We start from the raw sequence: 23,990 nt of genomic DNA, 5'->3' as shown, positions 1-23,990 counted from the left end.
TCCATGCTGTCAATAAAGGGTAAAATTTTCCTCTTTTTTTATAGCCGAGTAGTATTCCATAGTGTAAATGGCCCATAGTTGTTTTATCTCATCATTTAGTGATGGACGCTCGGGCTGCTTCCATATCTTGAAGATTGTAAATAATGCTGCAATGAACATAGGGATGCTTATGTTCTTTTGCATTAGTGTTTTGGGTTTCTTCAGATCTATTCCCAGAAGTGGGATCACTGGGTCAAAAGGCAGATCCTTTCTTGAGGAAATTTCATACTGCTTTCCACAGGGACTGCACCAGTCTGCATTCCCACCAACAGTGCAAAAACATTCCTTTTTCTCCACATCCTCACCATCACTTGTTGGTTGTTGAGTTACTGATGATATCTATCCTTACAGGTGTGAGGTGATACCTCATTGTGGAACCACAAAAGGCCCCACATAGCAACAGTGATCCTGAGAAAGAAGAACAAAGAAGAATCACCGTACCTAATATCAAACGATACTATACAAGCCGTAGTAATCAAAACAGCATGGTACTGGCATAAAAACAGACACATAAATCAATGAAACAGAATAGAGAGCCCAGAAATAAACCCACACCTTTATAATCAATTAATATTCAACAGAGGAAGCAAGCACATACAATTGGCTAAAGCTAGTTTATTCAATAAATGGTGTTGGGAAAATTACACAGATAGGTGCAGAAAAATGAAACTAGACCACACACAAGAATAAATTCAAAATGGATAAAAGACTTAAATGTTAAACCTGAAACCATAAATATCCTGGAAAAAAACATAGGCAGTAAAATCTTGGACATTGCTTGTAGCAATATTTTACCTGATACATCTCCTCAGGCAAGAAAAACAAAAGAAAAAATAAACAAATGGGACTACATCAAACTAAAAAGTTTTTGCACAGTAAAGGAAACTATCAACAAAATAAAAAGACAACCCATGGAATGGGAGAACACATTTGCCAATACATCTGATAAGAGGTTAATATCCAAAATTTATAGAAGGCCATCTTGCATTGTGTCCAGAATGCAGATTTCTGCAATTGAACTACACTAAAACTGAGCTGGTGAGAAGAGGTTTCAAGCTACTTTTAAGTCCAAATGGTATTTGGTTAACCCTCCCTGTTCAGGTTTCTGTAATGTAACACATCAAAGCCTGCCATTCTTCAAAAATAGTATATTGTGTTTTTAAAATGGGTGTGAAACATAGCCCTCCACTTCCTTAACTCTGCATTTTCCCAGTAAGATTGTCAGGCTTAGAAATATAGGCAGATAGTGGAAACTTCTTTTCTTTAATGCTTTTAGGTAGAACCCAAGACACCCCATTTTTGAGAGGTGCCCACGATCTTGGGTTGCTGCTTGTAACTAGAGTTACACAGAGAGAAATGAAGTAGTTCAAGAAAGAACAGAGCTACCAGGCCCTTAACTCCGGCCCTTACTCTGACCTCCTCTGACCTCCTCTGACCTCTGGGGCATTTAGGAACTCTGGGTTCAGAAGTGAACGTTTATATGGCCTGGGCTCATCCATTCATGCATTTTTATGTTTATTTTTAAAAGAGCCTCAGCAGATACTCAGCAAAATTGTGAAGTTAGCTATTTATTGTGTGGGGAATTAGAGATGGATTTAAAAGAAAATACGTCCTTGTTATGTTAAAAGAAGACACTTATCTTTAGCTGCTGGCCTGATAAAAATTGGCATTTCATAATGCACAAATTGTCCCAAGCCGGTGCTTATTCAATTAATTTGTTTGCTTTCTGCATAATATTTAAAAATAGATCTTCCAATTATTTTCTACATTTTGTGCTGACTGTTAAGCAACTGCTTGTGATTTCACTCGCTAAACATTTTTGCTGCAAATAAGAGAAAGTAATCTAGAAGAGGTTTTAAGGGGGTAAAAACCAGGAACAATGGTGGTGCACAGTGTGGGAAACGTGACTGCCTTCAGCCCATGATGTTGTGATTTTCTTCAGGACTAATTTTTTAATAAAGCCTTTTCTCTTGATTTATTTACTGTAAGAAAGTTGGTGATTTCCGCAAACGTAATTTTTCATTCCTATCGCCTACTGACTTACTCTACTGTGCATTAAACCATTTGTCTTCTGCAAGGCTAGTTTGCTCCATGACAGCTCTCTAATAAGTCTCCCTACTAGATTGTTTCTTAACAATGTCCCAAATAAATTAAGGTTCCATGCGTATAATTACTCTCCCTCCTATGTGATCCTACAATATTCTGTGTATACTCCTATAATTCCCTCATTACTGAGGATGGTTTACAATACATTTTTAAATGATTGGGGGCTGGGGCGAATCAAAAGAATATTTCGTGACATACGTATGATAAGTACATGAAATGCAAAGGTCATTATCCATAAATAAAGGGCTTTTTTGGAACAAAGCCACTCTCTCATTTAGTTAGTGTTTTCATCTACTGTCATGTGATGGCAGGGCTGAGTAATTGCAATAGAGACCATAGGCCCACAGACCTAAAATATTTACTATCTAGCCCTTTACTGAACATGGTTGCCAACCCCTAAACTAACTGATTCCTAGACTTGAAACTGTGAATGCTCCACCCATCTCCCTTTGCCAGATAATAAAATCATAACAGAGAGACAGGATTTGATCTATGTCTTAGACGGGCCCCTGAAGTCCCAGAAACAGGATGCTCTTTGACTGAATTACAGAGTCCTGACTACTAAGGACAGAGAAGGTTGGAGTGCAGGAAGGAAATACAATAGAAAGAGCATCTATGCATAGGAGCATCTCTTTAGAGAGAAGGGGCAAAGAAGGTTAGCATGAGGAGGTTTCCTAAGGATATTTTCTTAGGTTGGCATAGAAAATAATTCCCATTAATTCAGAATTTGTTGACAAAACTTAAAAATTCTTTATAGGTTCATAGCATAGTGTTTATCTGATGTCAGTTGTGTTATGAATTAACACCCGATTTAAATTCTAGCTTTAGCTGCTGTTTCTTTTTCTTTAATATTTCTAGTCCCAATTATCCTCTAACTCAATGGTTCTTTAAAAGAATCATGTGGGCACTATTCCAAATGCAGATTCCCAATGCTGTTTTCCTAGAGAGCCCGATTCAGGAATCTGAGGCACGGCAGTCTGACTATTTAACTGGCACACTCATCAGGTAGGCCCCAACTATAGTTTGCAACCAGACCTGCATTGTTTGACTCCCTCATCTTTCTCATTATCTCATCAGCCACTCCACGCTTTTTCTCCTTTGTTCAAGTGGCCATTTCCCCTTCATTGTGATCATGTGTTTGTTATTTATTACTGTATTACAAATTACCCCAAAATTGTGTGGCTTAAAACCACAAATGTTTATCCTGTCATAGTTTTGGGGAGTCAGGAACTCAGGGGTGGCTTGACTGGATGGTTCTGGCTTAGAGTCTGTCATAAAGCTGCAGTCAAGCTGTTGGCTGGGGCTGCAGTCTCATCTAAAGTCTCACCTGAGGGGTCTCCTTCAAGCTCACTCAAGTGACTATTGACAGGCCTCAGTTGCTTATTGGCTGGAGACTTCTCAGTTCCTTTCCAAGTGGGCCTCTCCATAGAGTGCCTGAATGTCCTCACAAAATGGCAGCGACTGTCCCAAGAGGGAGTGATCTGAGAGAAGAGAGAGAGGGTGTGAACCCAAGATGGAAGCTACAGTCTTTTTCTAACCTGATCTTGGAAATGATATACCGCAATATATTCGTTTCCTATGGCTGCCATCACAAAGTACCAAAAACAATATGAGTTAAAACAACAGAAATAGATTGTGTTATAGCCCTGACCGGTGTGGCTCAGTTGGTTGGGTGTCGTCCTGCAAAGCAAAGGATTGCTGGCTCCATTCCTGGTCAGGGCACATGGCTGGATATTGGGGACTGGTCCCTGGTCAGGTGTATATGGGAGTCAACCAATCACTGTTTCTCTCTCACATCAGTGTTTCTCTTCCCCCCTCTCTCTCTCTCTTCCTTCCCCCTCTTTAAGAAATAATGATTTAAATGTTTATATAGTGTTATAGTTCTGGAAGCTGGAAGCCCCAAATCAAAGTGTCAGCAGGGCATGCTCCCTCAATAGCCTGGTGGGGATTTGTGGGGGGTGGGGTTCCTTCTTTGCCTCTTCCTACTTTCTGGTGTTTGCCAGCAGCCCTTGGTTTTCCTGACCTGTAGCTGCAACACTCCAGTCTCATGACCACTTTCTCCTGTGTGTCTTCATCCTCTGCCCTCTGTGCACATCTGTCTTTGTTTGGATTTATGTTCAAATCTCCCCTTCTTATAAGGACACCAGTGATATTGGACAAGGGCCCACCCCCATGAACTCCTTTTAACTTGATCTGCTCTGTAAAGACCCTATTTCCATCAGGACACATCCAGAGGAACCGTGGGTCAGACTTCAATTTGGGAGGACACACTCCAACCCATACCACAAAGCTTCTGCATATGCTCTTGGTCACATAGTCCAACTCTGACACAGTGGGGGAGGAAACTACAGGGGCTGCGAGAAGATGAGGAGGGGACAATAGGGAGTCACCTTCAAGGCTATTTACCCCAGTGCTTCCTGCTTCATTAGGCATGGAAGTGATCAGGTCTCTCTCCCCTCCGTCTTCAGAGTGCCCCGAGCCTTCACTCCTCTTATCTTCCTGGTCTGTCTCAGTGAAGGAAGTTCGATTGCTTTCCAAGGCTTTGGTTCTTTATGCTCCAGATTCCAGGTCTTGCTCCATCAATTCTTTTCCTTCTTCTATTTCAAGTCCCACCCTCTCCACTACCTCTTTAATCCTTAACTGCCAAACATGCCTTCGTTTCCCTCTTTTAAAATAAAGGAAAAAGCCCCCTCTTAGCCTATGCCACTTGTCAACCTGCTCCATTGCACCTTTCCGAATCCAACACATTTCTTAACAGAGCAGGTGGTCTGACAATCTAAGGTGCCCCTCTCTCAAGCTCTCATTCATCCCCAGTCAGCCTTCCCCTACCTCTCCACGTTCATCATCAACTTCACCACAAACTCCAGTGGGCTCTCTACAATCTGCATCCTCCTTGATGAAAGCTGTCCTTCCTTTTCCTCTTACTGTATGCCAGGCAGAGCGCTGGGGACTTTGACTGAAATAATGTATTCAGTCCTTACACAACTTTCTAAAGTCAGTTCATATTCTCCTTTTTAAAAAAAAAAAATATATGTTGAAACCAGAGGTCTAAGTCACACAACTGGAAGTGGTGGAACCTTGAACTGAACCCAGTATGTCTTTTCTAATTCTGTGCTTCTAAACAATTTTTTCTCCAAAGTTATAGGAATCACCCAAAGGGGAAATCAAAAATCATTATTGCCTTTTTTAAGCCAGGAGAGAACTTTTCTCATCACAGGTAAAAAACTTCAGCTACATTTTTGTCTCTGTTACAAAGGGGTGAGCTAGAATGTGGAAGTGGATTCAGCAGAAGCAGTTACTAGTGAGAACCAAAGCATCTAGGGTGTTACAAGTGACATCCACAGGCCAGATCACACAGGGAAAACAACCGAGCCTGCCAGCTAAGCAAGCAGGAGCAGGGATCAGACTGAAATAGGGCCTGGCACATCATGGGCACTCCAACCCCCTGTGTTAAGGAGTCAGTCTGACTTCCAGCATGGTACTGGGCTCTTCTCAGCCTCCATTTCCTCGTGTGAGAAATAGGTCAATAACAGTACTTAATTCACAGGGTTGTTATGAGGTTTAAGTGAGGCAGTGCATGTAATGTGTCTGATCCCGTGCCTGGTACACTCAACAAGTTTCGGCTATAATAAGTACTGCAAATAGCCTGTCTCTCCATTCAGAAAGGACAAAAATTGCGGTGTCAATTAAGCTGCTGTAACAAAGCAAAACAAGACAGTGACTTACAGAACAGAACATGGGAGTTTCTTTTCCAGTCTTTGGCCTCCCATCAGGCCCCAAGTGTCTGTGGCTCTGGATTCCTAGCAGTATCTCACTGTGGATTCCACTGGATCCCTACAGAGCGCAATAGGACGACCTCATTGAGCCAGCAGAATCCCTTACTCGTTCTCTTTGACCTAAGCCACGGCCATTTGAATTAAATACTCAATATCCAAGATCTGAAAAAAGAAGAATGTTTCTCTGAGGTACAACGATGAGGAAGAAACACATGGTAGGGCTTCCCATTCCCTTCCACAGCTATCTATCCAAGAGTAAGCCATTTCTTCTGGACTGAACTTGACCTACTTGTGGGTACTCTGACCTATTAACAGATAGGATATCAAGTGTTCAACACTGGATTGGTCCTGTGTGCCTTGACCCTAATTATTGTAGCAGGGAAGGAATAATTTCCAGGATTGGGGTTTATATTGTGGGGGGGGGGTCTTTCTCTGGAGGTATGTGTACCCCACCACAATGGCTCTGTTATGAATTGGTGTAAGAAGTTCACACTTTCAAGGTTTCCCCCTTGATACTGAAGGTGAAAAGAGCCCAGTAACTGTTCAGTCCCAGGTCCTGACAGCTTGGGGGCTGGAGCAGGTATAGAGGACAACAAGCATTGTGTGTGTGGGGGGGGGTGACTCTTGGTTAGCTATGGTCCTTTTCCAGTTCTTTCTCAATTATATATCCGTTGAATGGTTTGGTCTTTGGGATGTTTCAGGAATATACTCTCCCTTTCTCCTCCCTGTTTTGTTTTTATTTGTTTGTTTGCTTGCTTTGTTTTTGTTTTTTATTTCCTTGGCTCTCTCTTGCTGAAGCCTGGCTTGCCCTGACTCTCGATCCATATGAAAGGAGATGTTCCCATCAAGTCACCCAGCTTTCCTATCTCCTCCATCCAAAAGGAGACCCCGGAATGAAAGTGAAATCTCTTAGTTGAAATTCCAAATTCCCTGGAGTGGAAAATCTGATTAGCCCCATTGGGGCGAGGTGTCTCTTTTGGTCCAATGAGAGGAGATGAGATGGCACAGTGTAAACACGGATGTGGAAGAGCCCATCTCATAGATGAGGATGAAGCTTGAGAGGGTCATCGTAACCTACGCTGACACCCCAAATGTTGAGCAAATGGCAGCTCAACTTCAAAACGCCCCAATCTGCCCTAGATCCAACCCACCACCCTCCCACGGAGCAGGCCAAACTGGCTTATCTGTCTCCAGCACGAGGCTCTGCTTTGGCAAAGACTTGTGAGACCATCTTATCTGCCTGAGTCAGGCCCATTTCCCTCACTGTGTCTAACATAATGGAAGATACCCTAATAATTACCTACTGGGCAAGGGGTTTCATGGACTTAGCTCATGAGACCTTCCCAATAACCCTAAGATGGGTATCACTAACCCTCTTTCATGAAAGAGAAAATGTGTTCCAAAGGTCTCATTCCCAAATTCAATGACTGTTAGTGACCGTGAGGGAGTCAAACCCTAAGCCTATCTGAACTCAGAGCTCATATGCGCTTTGCATGGCCAAGGCCAATGCCTGGATGGAATGGAGGGGTGGAAAGAGTAGAGTCATGTGCCTTGGAAAGTGGATGCTGAAAGTGAGACTGAGTTTAGGCTGAGGGGCTCAGGCCCTGTGGGCCTCCTGCTTAGTCTCTCAGATCCGAGCCTGGCTCCCCACAGCCTAACTCAGCACCCTACTGCTCTGACGCAACCTGGAATGGGGAGCTGACAAGGAGCAGAGTAAAATGATGATAGAAACCAGGCTGCAGATTCTGTGCAGTGATTTGTCTGCTGAGTCTCAAAGCATTTTTTTATGTGCACAACCTGTCCCAGGAAGGTTTAAATGATAAACTGAATATGGGGCATCTGCCAATGCTAATAATAGCTTACATATACTGAGTGCTCACTGTTCCCGACCTCATGCACCGAACTCCATGTGCATCATGTTACTTAAACCATGAAACAAAACAAGTCAGCACAAGACGGCTTAGAAAGTAATTTCCAAGGTCACACAACAAGTAAGCATTTGAACTCTAGCCATTTCTCTCAAAAGAGTTCAAACTTTTACCACTATGACAAAGAAATAAATACTAGATAGGTGTGGAAGAAAAACTTCAGGATGTACCCAGAGAGGTTTAAGAAAAGAATTTGTCACTTAAGAGGGAGGATGAGCCCTGGCTGATGTGGCTCAGTGGATTGAGCGTCGGCCTGCACACCAAAAGGTCTCCAGTTCGATTCCCAGTCAGGGCAAATGACTGAGTTGTGGGCCAGGTCCTCGGCTGGGGGCATGTGAGAGGCAACCACACTGATGTCTCTCTCTTTCTCCCTCCCTTCTCCTCTCTCTGAAAATAAATAAATGAAGTCTTTTCTTTTTTTTTAAATTAAGCTACATGTGGAATGTTGCGTCCCCGAACTGCTCTCCCCAAGCTCTGCACCTTCTTGGTGATTAAACTTGCTCAGTTATAGTGACGTGCATGGCTCAGAACCTTTAGGAAAACATGGGGAAGGGCCACTCTCAGCGAAAAGATTTCAAGTAGCAAAGTTCCTCATAGTCGATGACTGTGAAAAGCAGGGATTCTCAGCCATGTCACTGATGTTAAATAACCCCGTCAGGTTTATGGTTCCTAGGCAAAACAAGTGTTAAGTGAGATAATATATGCAAAGTGCCTGGTGCAGAATAAGGTCCCAATAAATGGCAGCTGCTCTTCTTAGTGAGTATTCGTGCTAGTATTAGTATTCATCGAGGTTTCCTGTAACGCAATTCCTTTCCTTCCGCTTCATGGGCTGCTGCCAGTTAAAAGTTGGACCATTTTTTATTTATTTTATTTTAAACTTCTTTTTTTTTCGCTCAGATTTTATTTATTTATTTGTTTTTAGAGAGAGGGAGGGGAGGGAGGGAGAAAGAGAGAGGGAGAAACATCAACTGGTTGCCTCTCGCACGCCCCCAACTGGGGACCTGGCCTTGCAACCCAAGCATGTGCCCTGACTGGGAATCAAACTAGCAGCCTTTCAGTTCACAGGCTGATGCTCAATCCACTGAGTCACACTAGCCAGGGCTGGATGGTTTTTAATTTAGCACTTAGTCCTCACCAGGTCACTCCTTACAGGAGCAACAGAGGCTCCTGGCACAGGCGTCCCAGGGTCCTTAGAGCTCCTCTTCTTATCCACGACCACTGCCTTCCTTACAGAAGGATGCTGGCTCTGCTTGGCCAGGGCCTCACTTCTGGACTTGGTTTTGCTTTTCATGCATGAATTACCTAAAGGCTTCTTGGGGGAAGGAGCCTAATTTTACCATGAGTCAACCACCTATTTCTTTTTTCTTTTTTAATCCTCACCTGAAGATATGTTTTATTGATTTTGTAGAGAAAGGAAGGGGGAGAGGGAGAGGAACATCAGTGTGAGGGAGAAACATCTATTAGTTGCCTCCCAAATGCACCCCAACTGGGGTCAAACTCGCAACCTAGGAATGTGCCCTGACTAGGAATCGTACCCACAACCTTTTGGTGTATGGAACAACGTTCCAACCAACTAAGCCACCCGGCCAGGACTCCCCTAGTCAGATTTTTACAAATAGGTTCTAGTTTGTTCTTACATTCCAACTTTCATTTTCTGCACTACATCCCAGGGCTGGGGAGTGAATGAATACTCAAGTTCCGTGGAGATGAGTAGCCAGCTCGGAGCAGAAGACCAATCGGGAGAGTGAGGCCAGGCGGCCCTCACTCTAGGAAAGCTATTGTAAGGTGAGCAGGTCCGGGGGAGGAGGATGTGGAGAGAGAGCCAGCTGTTCTGCGCAGCCACCTGGGACCCTTCCAGGGCAGCCACAGGTGCTTGCATCCTCCTGCCTCTTGCTCACAGGCTAAGGGTGCCACTGCCTGACATGACACCTGAGCCCTCTGGGAGGAGCTGTCCTTTGTGCCCACTGGACGAAGGCTGTGCGTGGGTAGGTGCCCAGAGATGGGGTGGAGAAGTTTCCCCAGGGAGCATTTTCCACTTGCTCCTGCCTGAGGCACCCTTTCCCACCCACACTGGGAGTGTACCCCAGATATGCTGTGCAAACATGTAGCCTGCACTGGCTTTGTGATTGCACTGAACTGATTTCAGCAGGATGGGCCAGCAGGGGCCAAACAAACAAACAAATAAAAAAGGATTGATCAGAACTAAAACCTACAGGCTTTGGGGGGTTTTGTTTGTTTTTCTTTTTCTTTCTTTCATTTGCACAGTATTTAGAAACCAAAATAACAAACTTCTAATATGTGGTATAAGACCAAAGTTATCACTGGCAACAAAGCCTAAAAAAATTGTATTTGGGGGCTTGTTTAAAAGCATCCAGAGATCTGCCTGCTGACCTGTTGTCTGTGGGGGCCGACACCCCATTGGCCTGGCTGTGGGGAATTTTAACTTAGGACCCTTGGTTACGGACCCACAGAATGTCAGGAAAATATTTAGCCCAGAGGATTCCAAACTGTGTGTCTTGAAATCACTTTATTTTTAATGAACTAGAGAAGACATGAATACCACAGAGATGGGAGAGGAAAATTTGGCTATCAGAGCACGTCGAAAGTCCTTTGTAAGATATGTGTCCTACAGTGATGTGCAGTCAAAAAAACAACCAACCCCAGCCAGTGTGACTCAGCAGGTTGGATGTCATCCTGCAAACCGAAAGGTCGCCAGTTCGATTCCCCGTCAGGGCACAAGCTTGGGTTGTGCGTTCAGTCCCTAGTCAGGGAGTGTACAGAAGGCAGCCAACTGACGGTTCTCTCTCACATTGTTGTTTCTCTCTAACATCGATGTTTCTTGCCCTATCTTTCTCCATCCCTCCCCCTCTCTCTAAAAATCAAAATAATAATAATAATAATTTTTACAATTTTTTCAAGGTTTGAAAATTGCTGAACTAGCCTAATCCTCACATTTTACAGGTAATTAAATTAAGGGCCAGAGAAGAGAAGTGACTGACTCAAAGTCACACAGCAATCTAGTGAGACAGCAAGGAGGAGAATATGCCATCCCTGACCCCGGGCTACCCTCCTCACCTGAGGGGTGGGATTACTGAACACAACTGTGGCCAAACCAGGCTCAACTTAATGTGCTTGAATTATTAGAAAGGAAATACCCACTGAAGAGTTGAAAGAATAGTACAGAGAATATTAGTGTCCCTTCTACTTAAGAGTCAACAATTGTTAACAATTTGCCACATTAGTTTTATTAACTGATTGGGCTGTGTATGTGTGTGTGTGGCTTAACCATTTGAAAGTAAGTTTCATAATCGTGAAATTTACTGCTAAGCACTTTAGAACATACTCCCAAATAAAGACATTCTTCAATATAACTACAGTGCCATTGCCAAACAGAAGAACATGAACAGTTTCTTGAATGTTCAGTCCATAACAGCTTTGCTTATCCAGGCCATATTCAAATGTCCGCAATTGTCCAAAAAATGGCTTCCAGAATTGTCTTTCCTCCCAATCCAGGAACTAATCAAACTTCACACATTATGTTTGATTGTTTCTATCTCTTCAGGCACCACTGTTAGTTGCTTCCTTGAAGAGGGAGCAGAGCCCAAGGGCCTCTAGCTGCTCTCTCCATCCCACCACGTCCTCCCCCACCACAGTCTGCCTTCCTTGTGTTAGCTGCTGTGCATTTCTAAAATATTTGACACATTGATGTTTAAATGAACACTGAAATCGCTTTCCAAAAGCAAACAGAAAGAATCTGGGAGTATTCTAAGTTTTTACATTCTCTCTCTAGGGGATCTGGATCTGAAATTAAGCTCTGCTGCTATCTAGCAACATGACCTTAGCAAGTCTTCAGTGACAACCAATAAATATTAGATGAATGAATGGATGAAAAAAATGAATGAATCAAACAATTTGTTTCACTGCTCTAGATTTATCATCTCTATAAGAAAAAAGATTCAGAGGATCTAGTGCAGATCTCAAACCTCTTATTATAAGTTCCTGGTGCTGGAACACACAAACACACATACACAAATTATTGGATATGGACCTCTCATCTTTCATGGAAAAATCCCCCATTCGTTATATTATTTTTTACTCAAAAGTCTTCTTCCAGTAGAAATGACCTCTCAACTCTATGTTTATTGCGCCACCTGTTGGACATGCTGCATTGACATAGTCTCTCCCACTGGAAATGACATAAGGTCACATGTCAGAAAGCTCTTCAAATATTTCTGAAACTGGTGTTGTCCCTCATTACCAAATCCATTTTCAGTGCCTGACAACCACTTTATGAACCTAAACCCATTTCCAACCTTCACCAGGGTTTTTGTTTTAATTTTAAAGAGGACCATGTGCCTAAGCAACAAAGTATCCAAATAGAACAAATAGGAGCAGAGCTTAGCATTAAAATTAAATAAACATATCTGCAAAATCAATGTGGCACATGTTTATGATAGTGCAGGAGAGTGTCTGGGCAAGCAACAATGGACAAAAATTCAGGGAGATCTAGGTAAGTCAATAATTGTAGTTTAGAATACTACCACACTATGGTTAAACAGAGATATTGAGAATCAGAGCAATATCATTAATAAGGCTGAAATATTAGCTGTATATGACACTCTGTACCTTGAAAATATGCACTACACATTCTTTTTGAGATAGGCAACATTTAGAATATAGTAAGCCATAAAGAAACCTCTACAAATGCTAAAGGATCCTTACCATTCAGACTATATTCTTTGATATCAAAGCAATAAAGTTAGAAATTTATAACAAAAGTAGAGTCTTAAACAAAATCTCAGGATAGGCAAAGGTCTTTGAAATATTTAGGAGGCTAGAAATAACTTCAAAAAATTTTTAAAAACTTTGGTGACCTCTAGAAGAATGAGAATACAATCATGGATTCCTAACTGGCTAAAGCCAAACGCACAAATTATTTGAACAGACATTTACACCAAAACAAAAAAACCCACAAATGAATGACAAATAAACACCTGAAAAGATACTCCACATCAGTAGTCAAAAATAGAAATAACCCAAATGTCCTTCAACTGGTGAATGAATAAACAAATGATACATCCTCCCTCACCTGTGTGGCTCAGTTGGTTGGGAGTCATCCCGAAAAGCAAGAAGTCGCTGGTTCAATTCTTGGTCAGGGCACATGCCTGGTTTGCAGGTACCATCCCCAGTTGAGGTGCATTTAAGAGGCAACCAATCAATGTTCCTCTCACATCAATGTCTCTCTCCCCTTTTCCCTCCCTTCCCTTCTCTCTAAAAATAAATAACTAAAATATTTTTAAAAGAAACAAATGATACATCCACACAATGGATACTATTTAGCAATTAAAAAATGACTTACTGAAGAGGGGGTGGGACAGGGGAGAGCAATGGGGGAAAAAATGGGACAACTGTAATAGAACAACAATAAAAAAATGACTTACTGATACATGGAACAACATGGATGAAAATCAAATGCATTATGCTAAGTAAAAGAAGCCAGACTCAAAAGCTACATAATGCATGATTCTATTTATATGACATTCTGCAAAAAGCAAAGCTACAATATAAAGACAGAAAACAGATGAGTGGTTGCCAAGGGCTGGTTTAGAGGAGGGGTTGGCTACAAAGGAATTGTGGGGCTGCGAGTGATGAAATGGTTCTATATCCTGTTCATGGTGGTGGTTACATGATTGTATATGTCAAAATGGAAAAATGCAAAGGGTGACTTCTACTATATATAAATAATATGTTAATAAATCTAAACAAAACAAATAAAACCTAGGAAACAGACAAACTTCTGGTAGGAACGATCAAGCAAAAAGAGAAAGTCACACAAGAAAAGAATTTTTAAGATTAATAAATACAAAAGAGGACATAGTTACAAATAATAAAATTTTAAAAATCAAAACAGAACATTTTGAACCATTTTATACAAATGAATTTGAAAACCATTAAAATATATAACTTTATAGAAAATCACCAAAAATATCTTAATAAAGTGAAAAACTTAACTAAATCAATAATCATTCAGGAAGTTTCAATGGTAATCAAAAGTCTCTCCTATCAAAGGACACCAGGCACATATGGATATACAGGTCAGTTTTATCCAACTGTTAAAAAACTAATAAACTCTATATCTTACAAACTCCTTCAGACAATTAAAGAGGGGGGCCATGTGTTTCATTTTATGGAGTCCATATAGCTCTGATAGCAAGCAAGGACAAAAAAAGAAAATTATAAACCATTTTCACTTATGAACATAAACACATAAATTAGAAACAGCAGTGGATTTTAAAACACACAAGCACTCACTCCCACATACTCTTATTATAACCAAGTAGAGTTTAGCAAGGCTACAAGAATGGCTTCATAGGGATAAATTCTATCAACATTCAATAGTACAGTACATTACAGTAACAGATTAAAGAAAAGTATGTTAGCATCTTAATAGATGCAGAAAAGTATTTGATAAAATCAAACACTGGTTTGTTGTTAGCAACACTCAGCTAACTAAGAATTAAAAGACACTTTCTCAACAATCACATTGATGCCCACAACCAAAGACTATGAGAGACATATCTACAGTCATGCAGATTGGGTTCCTTGTTGCTTGTTGCCACAAGAGAGGTTCACACCCCCGGGTGAGAAGCTGCTACCAGGGGCTTGTTGTAGAAGTCAGGCTCATGTTAAATATTTTGGGGAAGTTTCAAGGTAGCGTGGTTTTACCCAAGGTGGCGCCAGAAAGTGGGGGATGTTCTGTGATTGGATAGATTCATCTTTTTCTAGGAGGCCCTCTGGTCTTGGCCTCTGTCTGCTGCACAATCTGTACCCTTGGTGACTGACACCCACAGCTTGCTTTAAAACCTCCTAGATTGCCCCTCCACCTAAGGACGGTGTATAAAGCCCTGAGAATGGCCCTCAGAACCATTCGTCAGAGTCAGAGTCTCCAGGCCCATGCCATTTGGCAGCATGCCTCCACCCATATACTCTTTTCCAACCGCACTGAACTCCCCCAAACATCACAGATTCAAGCCATTGTTCACCCTTTCAGCTGGGCCTGCAAGGTCTCTCCTCCTTGCCCTCCCCTTTCTGCCTGGCAGACTCCCATTGCTGCAAGACCCAGCTCAAATGTCACTTGCTCTGCAAAGGCTCTAGCCAACTGTTCTGCACACCACCCCCAACCCTGTGTCATCTCCCTCCTCATCATTCCTGCGCCTTTATTTCCTCTCTCCTGCCCTTCCTCCAACCTTCTTCCCCAATTCAGAGAAATACTGAGTCTCTGGGCTGGCCCTGCTGGGTGCTGAGGAATCAAGGGTGAAGCAGAAGGCCACATCAGTGACTAAACGATTAAAGAGCTACATGTGAGAACCTCAAGGACAGAGCAGTGTCTATGGGTTCAGCTCAGCTGGCCCAGCCCCCAGCACAGGCCTGGCACTTTGCAGGTGCTCAGGGAACATCTGTGGTATTGAAAGTATTGTGGGTTGAATTGTGTCCCAAAAGACAAGTCCTAACCCCCAGTACCTGTGGATGTGACCTTATTTGGAATCAGGTCTTTGCAAATGTGGTCAAGTTAAGATGAGGCCATCCTGTATTGGACAGATCTTAATCTGGTGACCAGTGTCCTCATAAGGAGAGGGAAATCTGGACACAGATACACAGGGAGGAACGCCATGAAAGGACGGAGCAGAGGCTGGAATGATGCCTATAAGCCCACAAACGACAAGGATTGCTGGCAGCCTCCACCAGCTGCAAGAGGCAAGGAGAGATTCTCCCCTAGAGCGTTGGAGGGAGAATAGCCCCCTGATACCTTAATTTTGGACTCCTAGCCTCCAGAACTGTGAGGCAACACATTTCTGTGGCTTTGAGCCACCTATTTAGTGGTAATTTGTTGCAGCAACCCTAGGGAACTGATACAGTGTCCAAGACTCATTGCTCATAAACTCCTGGGTCACATTTCTACCATGCCCCGACCCAGGGGGCAGAAGCCACCGGAAACTGCACCGCAGGCTGGATCTGTGCTTTCTGGTCCATCCCACCCGCTTGGCCTAAAACCTCCCCTTCTCTGACCAGCAGAGGAACCCGCCTCCTCTGACACTAGGTGGCGCCAGCGGGCTGAGCAATCAGGCTCCCGTGGGCTCTGGGCACAGCAAAAAGAACTGATAGTGGGGAGTCACCCATGGGCTGAGCTCCCAAATCCAAGACAAGGATCAGACACCAACTTCTTTAAGCTCTTTCCAGAGAAGTGGCTTTTGTTCTGTCAGAGGGAGGAAATCGGATTCACTGCCCTGCAAATTGTCCTGCAAACAATCCCTGATCACCCTTCCCTTCATGGCCTCAGAGTTTGAGTTGCCAGGGCAAGAAATCAGAGGAGGTTCTTCCTTCACAGACTGGCTGTGCTTCGGATCTTCAATTTCCATGTGCCTGTGGATGTCCAGCCATTCTATTTTCACTCCAGATGCAAGTCCCTGAAACAGGCTCTGCTGTTCCCCACGGATCAAGTGCGATGGACCTTCCCTGGGTCCCCGTCCCTCAGCCCCACACTTCTCCACGATTAGTTAGGTTACTTTCAAATTCTGGCTTTATTAAACAATTGCCATGACTAGCTTGTACACGTAGGATATTTCACACATAAGCAAGGGTATCTGTAGGGAAGATGCCTGAAAGAATTTCCTGGTCAAAGGGTGCATTGTAATATTTTTAAGTATATAGTTTTATTTAGAAACAATCACAAACTTACAGAAAGTTTTCTGAACCTTCCCAGAATTTGTTGCCCAGTCCCCTTCAAATACTTTAACAGTATTTCCTACAAACAAGAATTTTCTCCTAGCCCTGGCTGGTGTGGCTCAGTGGCTTGAGCTCCGGCCTGCAGACCAAGAGGCCACTGGTTCAATTCCCAGTTGGGGCAGGTGCCTGGATTGTGGGCCAGATCCGCATTTGGGGGGCGTGTGAGAGGCAGCAGACCAAAGTTTCTCCCTCTCTTTCTTCCTCCCTCCCCCTCTCTAAAAAAAAAGTAAATAAATAAGGTTTTGGGGAAAAAAAAGAACATTCTTCTACGTAGCCACAATATAACCAACAAATCAAGGCATTAACAGGGATACATTTCTGCCTCTAATCCTCACACCCCACTCAAGTTTTGCCAATTGTTACAGTAAATAACACCTTTCACGGGGAAAGGATCCAGTTCAGAATGTGGCCTTGCATTTCTCCTTATGTCTGTTTAGTCTCCTTCAGTTTGAAACAATTCAGTCTTTCCTCAACTTTCGTGACCTTGACATTTTGAAGATTACATGCCAGTTCTTTGGTAAAATAGCACTCAGTTTCGGTTGTGTCATTTTTTCATGTTTAGACTTCTCATTTTGGTGGGAGTATTAGGGAAGTGATGCTGGGTTCTCTCACTGAATTTTATCAGGTGGTACATGAGTTTCATTTGTCCCTCTTGATTAAAATAACGCTTACCAGGCTTCTCTGCTGTGTATTTTGTCTTTATGGACTCATGGTCTCTTATTTTATTCAGTGAATTATAACCCATTATCATCACTATTTTCATGCACACGTTGTTCCTGATGTGGTCAGGAGAAGCCCCTCCAGGGCGTGTCCTTTGGGCATGCAACCATAATTCTTGGAGCCCTTTCTTGCTTTCTGATACAACAAAATGTTACTGGCTCCTCTTGTAATCTTCCTGCCCCGGCTCTAGAACCAGCCATTTCTCCAGAGTCCTGCTTCCTTTTAATGGAAAGTAGTATTTAAAAGCTAAGATCTGAACTCTCTATATGCTCACTGCTATTGAAGTGGCACTGCTCCAAAGCCCTCTGGGGAGAGCTAGGGAATATCTGTGTGTGTGTGTGTGTGTATTTCTATTATATATCCATTTATGTAGATCGAAAATCATGAGTTCACACTAACACCTACATTCCCAATTTGATACTGCAGGGTTATCTGCTTATTTTGTTTCCCTTTCTGAATCTGTAGCAGTGCCCCACCACCACCACCACGACTTAATGGCTTTACAATGGAATTTTTCAGTAAGAGAAGGGAAGAGAATCTGTATTGTACTTTTTTTGCACTCAGTCCCCCACTACCACAAATTATGCAGCAGTTTCCCACGTTTGGGGAACTCGCAGGGGTCAGCACATCCAGGTGCAATGGCTAAGCCTCACCTTGGGAAAACCACCTTCGTGACTGCGGTATCTCCCCCGCCAGGTAAACGTGCATTGCACTTTGATGGTTGTTGCCAAATTGCCCTCCATAGAGAATATACCAGTTTACATTCCCACTAGATATTTTAAAGCTTTTTCTTTTGCCAATGTGATAAGTGAAAAATGTTATTTCTGATGTTTTAACATGTATTACTATCATTATAGGATAGCTTTGTTAATTTTAATGTTTCTAATAAAAAATAGAGGAGGAATTTGAGAAGGAAAGAGTGTCATCATTGGATTTTACTACTGTCCCTCAATTTCTGTCCTAAAAACATAATAAAAATGACTAAAAATGTTACCATTGGGATGGCCACCTGGCCCTTGCTGGCAGAAACTTGATTGCAAACAATGGGCATCACTTCTGTTGTCTGTCCCAATGAGTAACTGAATTGTCCCGGTACTGGAGACTTGAACCATTCACATGATTTCTGAAGTCACTCCCTGCATCAGGGGACAGAAGCTGGTGGGTTGTGACCAGAAAGTGAGCTATGCTCAGTGTTCTGTTTTTGTAGGAAATAGACTCTGGGACAGGAAGTCTCTGGACACTTGTCTATGGGTCTCCTGAAATTTCTTTCTTGTGATTAAAATACTTAAAGTTTAGACAACCCAGAGAAGAAAGGCATTTCTAATTTTGCCAGATCTTAATACAATTTTGTATTAGGTCGAAATTGCCCCTATGTGACCTTTTTCATTAACCTGCAAAAATGGTGATTTCGTATGATTCATAGTTTTATATGTTGGTACTTTTGTTCCTATAGTTCTCTATAGCCTTAAAAAATCCTCTTCTTCACACCTCCCACCCCACAGCTCCTTGTTCACTCACTTCCCAGTTCCTGTTGGTGCTTCATTTGAGCTTTTTCTTTTTAAATCCTGCCTTAAGTTTTAGGTAGATGTTAAATCTCCTTCTCCCACTTTAACCTGCAAACTTCTTTAAAAAAATATTTTATTTATTTAATTTTAGAGAGAGGGGAAGGAAGGGAGAAAGAGAAGGAGAGAAACATCAATGTGTGTGCCTATCACACGCCCCAACTAGGAACCTGGCCCTCAACCCAGGCATACGCCCTGACTGGGAATCAAATCAGCGACCCTTTGGTTCACAGGCCAGCACTCAATCCACGGAGCCACACCAGCCAGGGCAGTCTGCAAACTCTTTGAGGGCAAAGACTGAGTCTTATGTACTGTTGTGCCCTGGACCTAGGACCAGGCTTTGTATAAAGTAAATCCTTTAAAACAAAAGTTCTTGTTGCTGAACAAATTAGCAAATGATTGAAGAAATGATTGCAGCAGGAGTGGAAATGGTCATCCCACAGAAAGGCTATAGAACCAAAAGTTCCTACATCTCTTTGCAGCTCAGGTGCTTAAGGGACTCAAGAGGTCACCCAGAAGCCACAGCAGCCCCTATACTTGGTGTGTTTGGGCTGAGCCTTCCTTCACACACATGTGCACCCAGATGTTCAGACCCAGCCAACAGGCTTAACCTGCAAACAGGCTGCCTTTGCTGGAGGCCGCACAGGCTACTTGCTTCTCCAGTGAAGCTCCGCTGGGGGAAGTCCACACTTGCCAAACCTGCGATGCCCTGCCAAGCTGAAAATCATTTCCTACCCTAGTCTCAGAGAGTTCAAGCTGCTCCAGATGGGCAGCTCAGGGCATTCCTATGTTGTGAAATTTCCTTTTCCAGGGACACTGAGTGTCATGGGAAATATGAAGTGTCAAATGCTATTCACCTCTTGGTGCAGGATGGGAACATCTGCAAGCCCTGTATCGCCTGTAGTGCTCCTCTACCCAGGAGCTTGGAGGAGGCACCAAGCCTGTCCTGGAAATGTGTCGTGTCTTGCCCGAGATTCAGATCTCAAACATGGACATCTTGGACATCAAACTTGGACAGTTTTCAACAGGTCTTTGTTAAAAAAAAAAGTAAGCAAACATGTTTTAAAAATAAAACACAAACATATGTTTTAAAAATAAAACAAATGTGAATCAAAACAGCATCTTTTTCTTTCAACTGCCATTTTTTTAATCCTCACCCAGGATATGTGTACTGATTTTAGAGAGAGAGGGAGAGAGAAACATTGATCAGTTGCCTCCTGAACGCACCCTGACCAGGGATTGAACTCGCAACGTAGGTGTGTGCCTTCACCAAGGATCAAACCCGCAAACTTTTGGTGCAAGGGACAGTGCTCCAACCAACCAAACCACCCGGCCAGGGCCTCAAATGGTATCTTTTTCAAGTTTGTAATTGCCAGTGCTAGTGAGGTTGTGGAACATGAACCTTGCCAATGAGAATTTAGAATAACTTTCATTGTGGGCAGTTTGAGGTCTACCAAAAGCCCCTAAAATGTGCATTTCTTTTGATCCAGCAATTTTATTTCCAGTAATTGATCCTAAGAAAATAATTTAAAATGCTATCAAATCACTGGTCATAAGAATTTTTTAAAATGACAACCTGAAAGTCCAAATTACTAGTATGATAGGACACTGCAGCTATTACAGTGATGTTTTATGGGATTATAATAGACCATGAAGTTTAAAAGACCAAAAGTGCTATTAAAAAGTAGCCCTTTTGAAGAGGAAAAAATATAGTCATAGAAAAAAGAACAACATTGCCAGTAGGAGGTGGTATTATGGCTGATTTTAATTATTTCTACTGAGATAAATATGTATTACTTTGGCGTATTCAAAGGTACTTTTATATCATCTGAGAAAGACCCTGAGAGGTTGTTACTACTTTTGTTGCTGCCTAGGGGTCTCAGCTTTCCAAGCTGGGAGGTAGGGACTCAGCAGCAGGGCAGGAAATTCCTCTTCTCTCCTCCCATCCACCTTTCCCAACCTGAGGCAACCACTTCAAAGTCAGCCCTTCCCCAGTAGCTCTGCAGGTTTTGTGGCCTTTGTAATCTTTGTTCCCCACCCACCACCTGCCATGCAGAGAAAGGCAACCCTAGTGTTGACCCCATGTTGACAAGCCTCCCTTCCCCAGCATTCCTTACCTGACAGACATGTCTCTGCCTGTTTTCTACCTGAAGCTTGTAGGTGAGAAGACACTCAGAAAGGCAGAGAGGAGGTGGTGAGGGCCTTGGAGGCAGGCAGGGCCTGATGGGGTAGGAAAGGGGCAGGGGAGGGAGTCGTTTCAGCAGAACTCCCTACGTTTGAATTAAATCCTGGCTCCACCTTGAGCAGGTTAATGCACGTCTTCATGCCTTGGTTTTGTTGCACGTGGCCTGGAGCCGCAGGCAGTAATGGCGCTTGCCTTGTAGGGTTGCTGTGTGGATTCCACACGAAGTGCTTAGCTGTGCCTGGTACATTTTAGTCTTTTAAGTATCAGCTACTATCACCATTTAAGAGTTGACAAAATGCTCTTCCTTCACCATACTTGCAGCTAACTAATGGCAATGTTTGCGTGGACCCTCCGGAGGACTGGTGGAACTGCAGTCAAGACTAAAATGTTTTCCCACCAACACTGCGTGTCAGAAAGACACATCCCGACCACTACACCCAGAGCAAGTTTCAGCATGGCCTGTTTTTACCCCAAAGTACCCTGTATGTCCCTCTACTCACACCACCTGTGGTGACAGCCCCATACTGTCACCCTCCCCTACCTGGCATGACCTCTTCCCCTCTTCATCTCTAGGTCTCCAACATTCCCCCTCCCTCAAACCAGTCTCCCACTTCTCCAACTCGGGTGCAGCTGCTGTTCACCAGCTGCTCAAGCTGTCTTCTTGAGGGGGTCAATACCAGTAATTTCTTACCTGGTCTCCAGGCACAGTATGCTTTATCCCCCTAAATTCTCTTCCTAAGAGATGGAGAGCTCCCCCTACTCCCCCCAAACACAGAGCTTAGTAAACCAATCTGCTACTTAAAACTGCTAAGGCACTTCCCGTAGCTCTTAGGAGGAAGTGTGACTTGCCAGCTTGGCAGGTGAGGGCTGCCACACCCAGCCTCTGCCTCCCGCCCCTCCCCCAGCTCAGGGGAGCCCCTGCCCGGCCCCGCCCTGCAGCGGCACTCTGACTCCTTCCCGTTTCTCCTACTGGCTGTGCTTTCTGAGGCCTTTGAACCCACACACGCAGCGTTCTCCCCTTAGCCCTTCACCTCTCTGCTTAAATGCCATGTCATCTAAAAGTAGCTTTCTGCCTGAGCACTCCTGGTACTCCCCGGATCCCAACCATCACTGCCCACTGCTCTGTCTGCCCTCCCAGCACATTAGCAATCCACGCAGGCCCCAAATACATGGGCCGTGCTCACCTCGGAATCCCAGCTTACGAACAGTGGCTGGCACACTGAGAGCATTTTTAAAGACATAGTTCCACTTGTTTGTGGTCTCTCTTCCTTGTGGTATGGCCACCTCCCTGTCCCATCTCCATTCGTTGCCAGGAACCCCCCTTCCCAGAGCTTGTGCTTCATCCCTTCATGAGCTCCTACCCACAATCTTTTCAACCTAGGGTTTCTATGAAAGGACCACATCTCTCACAACTGCCTCATAAGAACTTTTTTTAATTATTATTTAGAAATGCAGTTATATACATAAACAATTAAATTAAATTTTGTACAAATATTAAAATACTATCTTCACACCCACTGCAATGTACAGGATACCAAAAAATATATATATATAAAATAAAGCAAACCCAAACTGATTGAGTGTAATCCTGCACAGAGTCAATGATGCACGTGTTGTTTTAAACCATTACATGAGTACCATTCTGCAAAACGTCCATAGTGGTGTGATAAGCCAGGCAGGGTGTGGTAGGCGGCCACGCGCCCTGCACCCCTCTCTCCTCCCTGCTTGGCAATCCAAGAGCTTCACGCCTGCACCGTCTCTGAAGAGCTCCGCTCCCTAGCGCAAGGTTCAACTTTGGGGTTTTCATTCAAAATTCTACTAGGTTTTCAACTGGAAATTAAGAGGAGTTTCCCAGCAAAGATGAGCCTGCCAAGCAACATCTTCTCTGAGCCCTTCACTGAGCATCAGTAATGACCGTCCCTCTGCCGAGAGCCAGGAGCCCCAAGCAGGTCCATCTGGAGTTTGGCTGTAAAGCCTGCATACCACTTCCCTTCTGGGTCCTCGATTCTCTTTAAGGAGGAAAAAAAGGGCAAAGATGGAGAACTGTCTGCAGCATATTCCTCTAGATGTAAGGGTGTAACCTGGGAACAGAAGTGACGTTGCTGTGTGCAAAGCAAGCGGTCTGAGAGCTCAGCGGAGAGGGGGAGGGGAAAGGCTGAGAGCTATTGATCCCTGGGCCACCACTAATGAGGCAGGAAGAATATACCTTTGTCTGTCTTGCCATTCAGCTTCTCCACAGAACTTTGGGGGTGGGGGGGGGGGCAAGATGAATGGGGAAGATAACATTAGCTCCAGTTTTGTTTGCAAATGGGTTAGTAGAACACATACTGAAATGCCTTAAAAAAACCCAAAAGAACTCACAGAGTGGCCAGGACTCAGTCCATTTCAGAGTTCACATGGAGTGAAATGGGAACACTGCACACAAAATTCAGAAGTGGCAAAAGACAGTCTACTTGCTAAACTAAGGCATTGGAAGGGGTGGAAATTCTAAGTGATTTTCCCATGTACTGGCCCTTGTAAGTCACTGGAATGTAACTGCAAGTTGCCAGGATATAAAACCTGCATTGAGTCAGTTCACGTGTGCAAAATAATACCTTTTTAAAAAAAGTCCTTTGGTGCTGACCATTCTCCTGGATGAGCCTTCTGCTGGGGAGGACACCGCAGGCTCCATTACCCTTCCTTCTTTCCTACCAGGCACACGAGGCTTGGTTTGTGACGCCCAGGACATGTTAACGGCAGCTAGCTGGAAGAAGACTTCAGAAGGGCTTCTCATTTTCCCAAGGCCCAAGCCGGTAACCTATGTGGCTGAATAAACCCAAAACAACAAAAAGTGCAATCTCTTAGGGAGAAAAAAGCCCAGAGTAATGATATTTAAAAAAAAGCAAGATCT

General features: G+C 43.5%; 1 long non-coding RNA gene and 1 pseudogene across 1 annotated transcript; both read right to left on the bottom strand.

The window, feature by feature from the left end:
* Positions 1-274: 274 nt before the first annotated feature.
* Positions 275-21,859, bottom strand: LOC150016978 (uncharacterized). The gene is made up of 4 exons (XR_016510083.1): positions 21,792-21,859; positions 21,033-21,135; positions 3,473-3,626; positions 275-447 (listed from the first exon to the last, which is right to left on the bottom strand). It is a non-coding gene; the product is annotated as an uncharacterized LOC150016978 (long non-coding RNA).
* On the bottom strand, positions 17,878-18,057 carry LOC150016979 (U1 spliceosomal RNA; annotated as a pseudogene).
* Positions 21,860-23,990: the final 2,131 nt, after the last annotated feature.

Source organism: Furipterus horrens, unplaced genomic scaffold (assembly GCF_987537825.1).
Source record: "Furipterus horrens unplaced genomic scaffold, mFurHor1.1.pri manual_scaffold_3, whole genome shotgun sequence".
In the NCBI taxonomy this organism is placed as follows: Eukaryota; Metazoa; Chordata; class Mammalia; order Chiroptera; family Furipteridae; genus Furipterus; species Furipterus horrens.
This window is presented reverse-complemented; position numbering and strand designations above follow the sequence as displayed.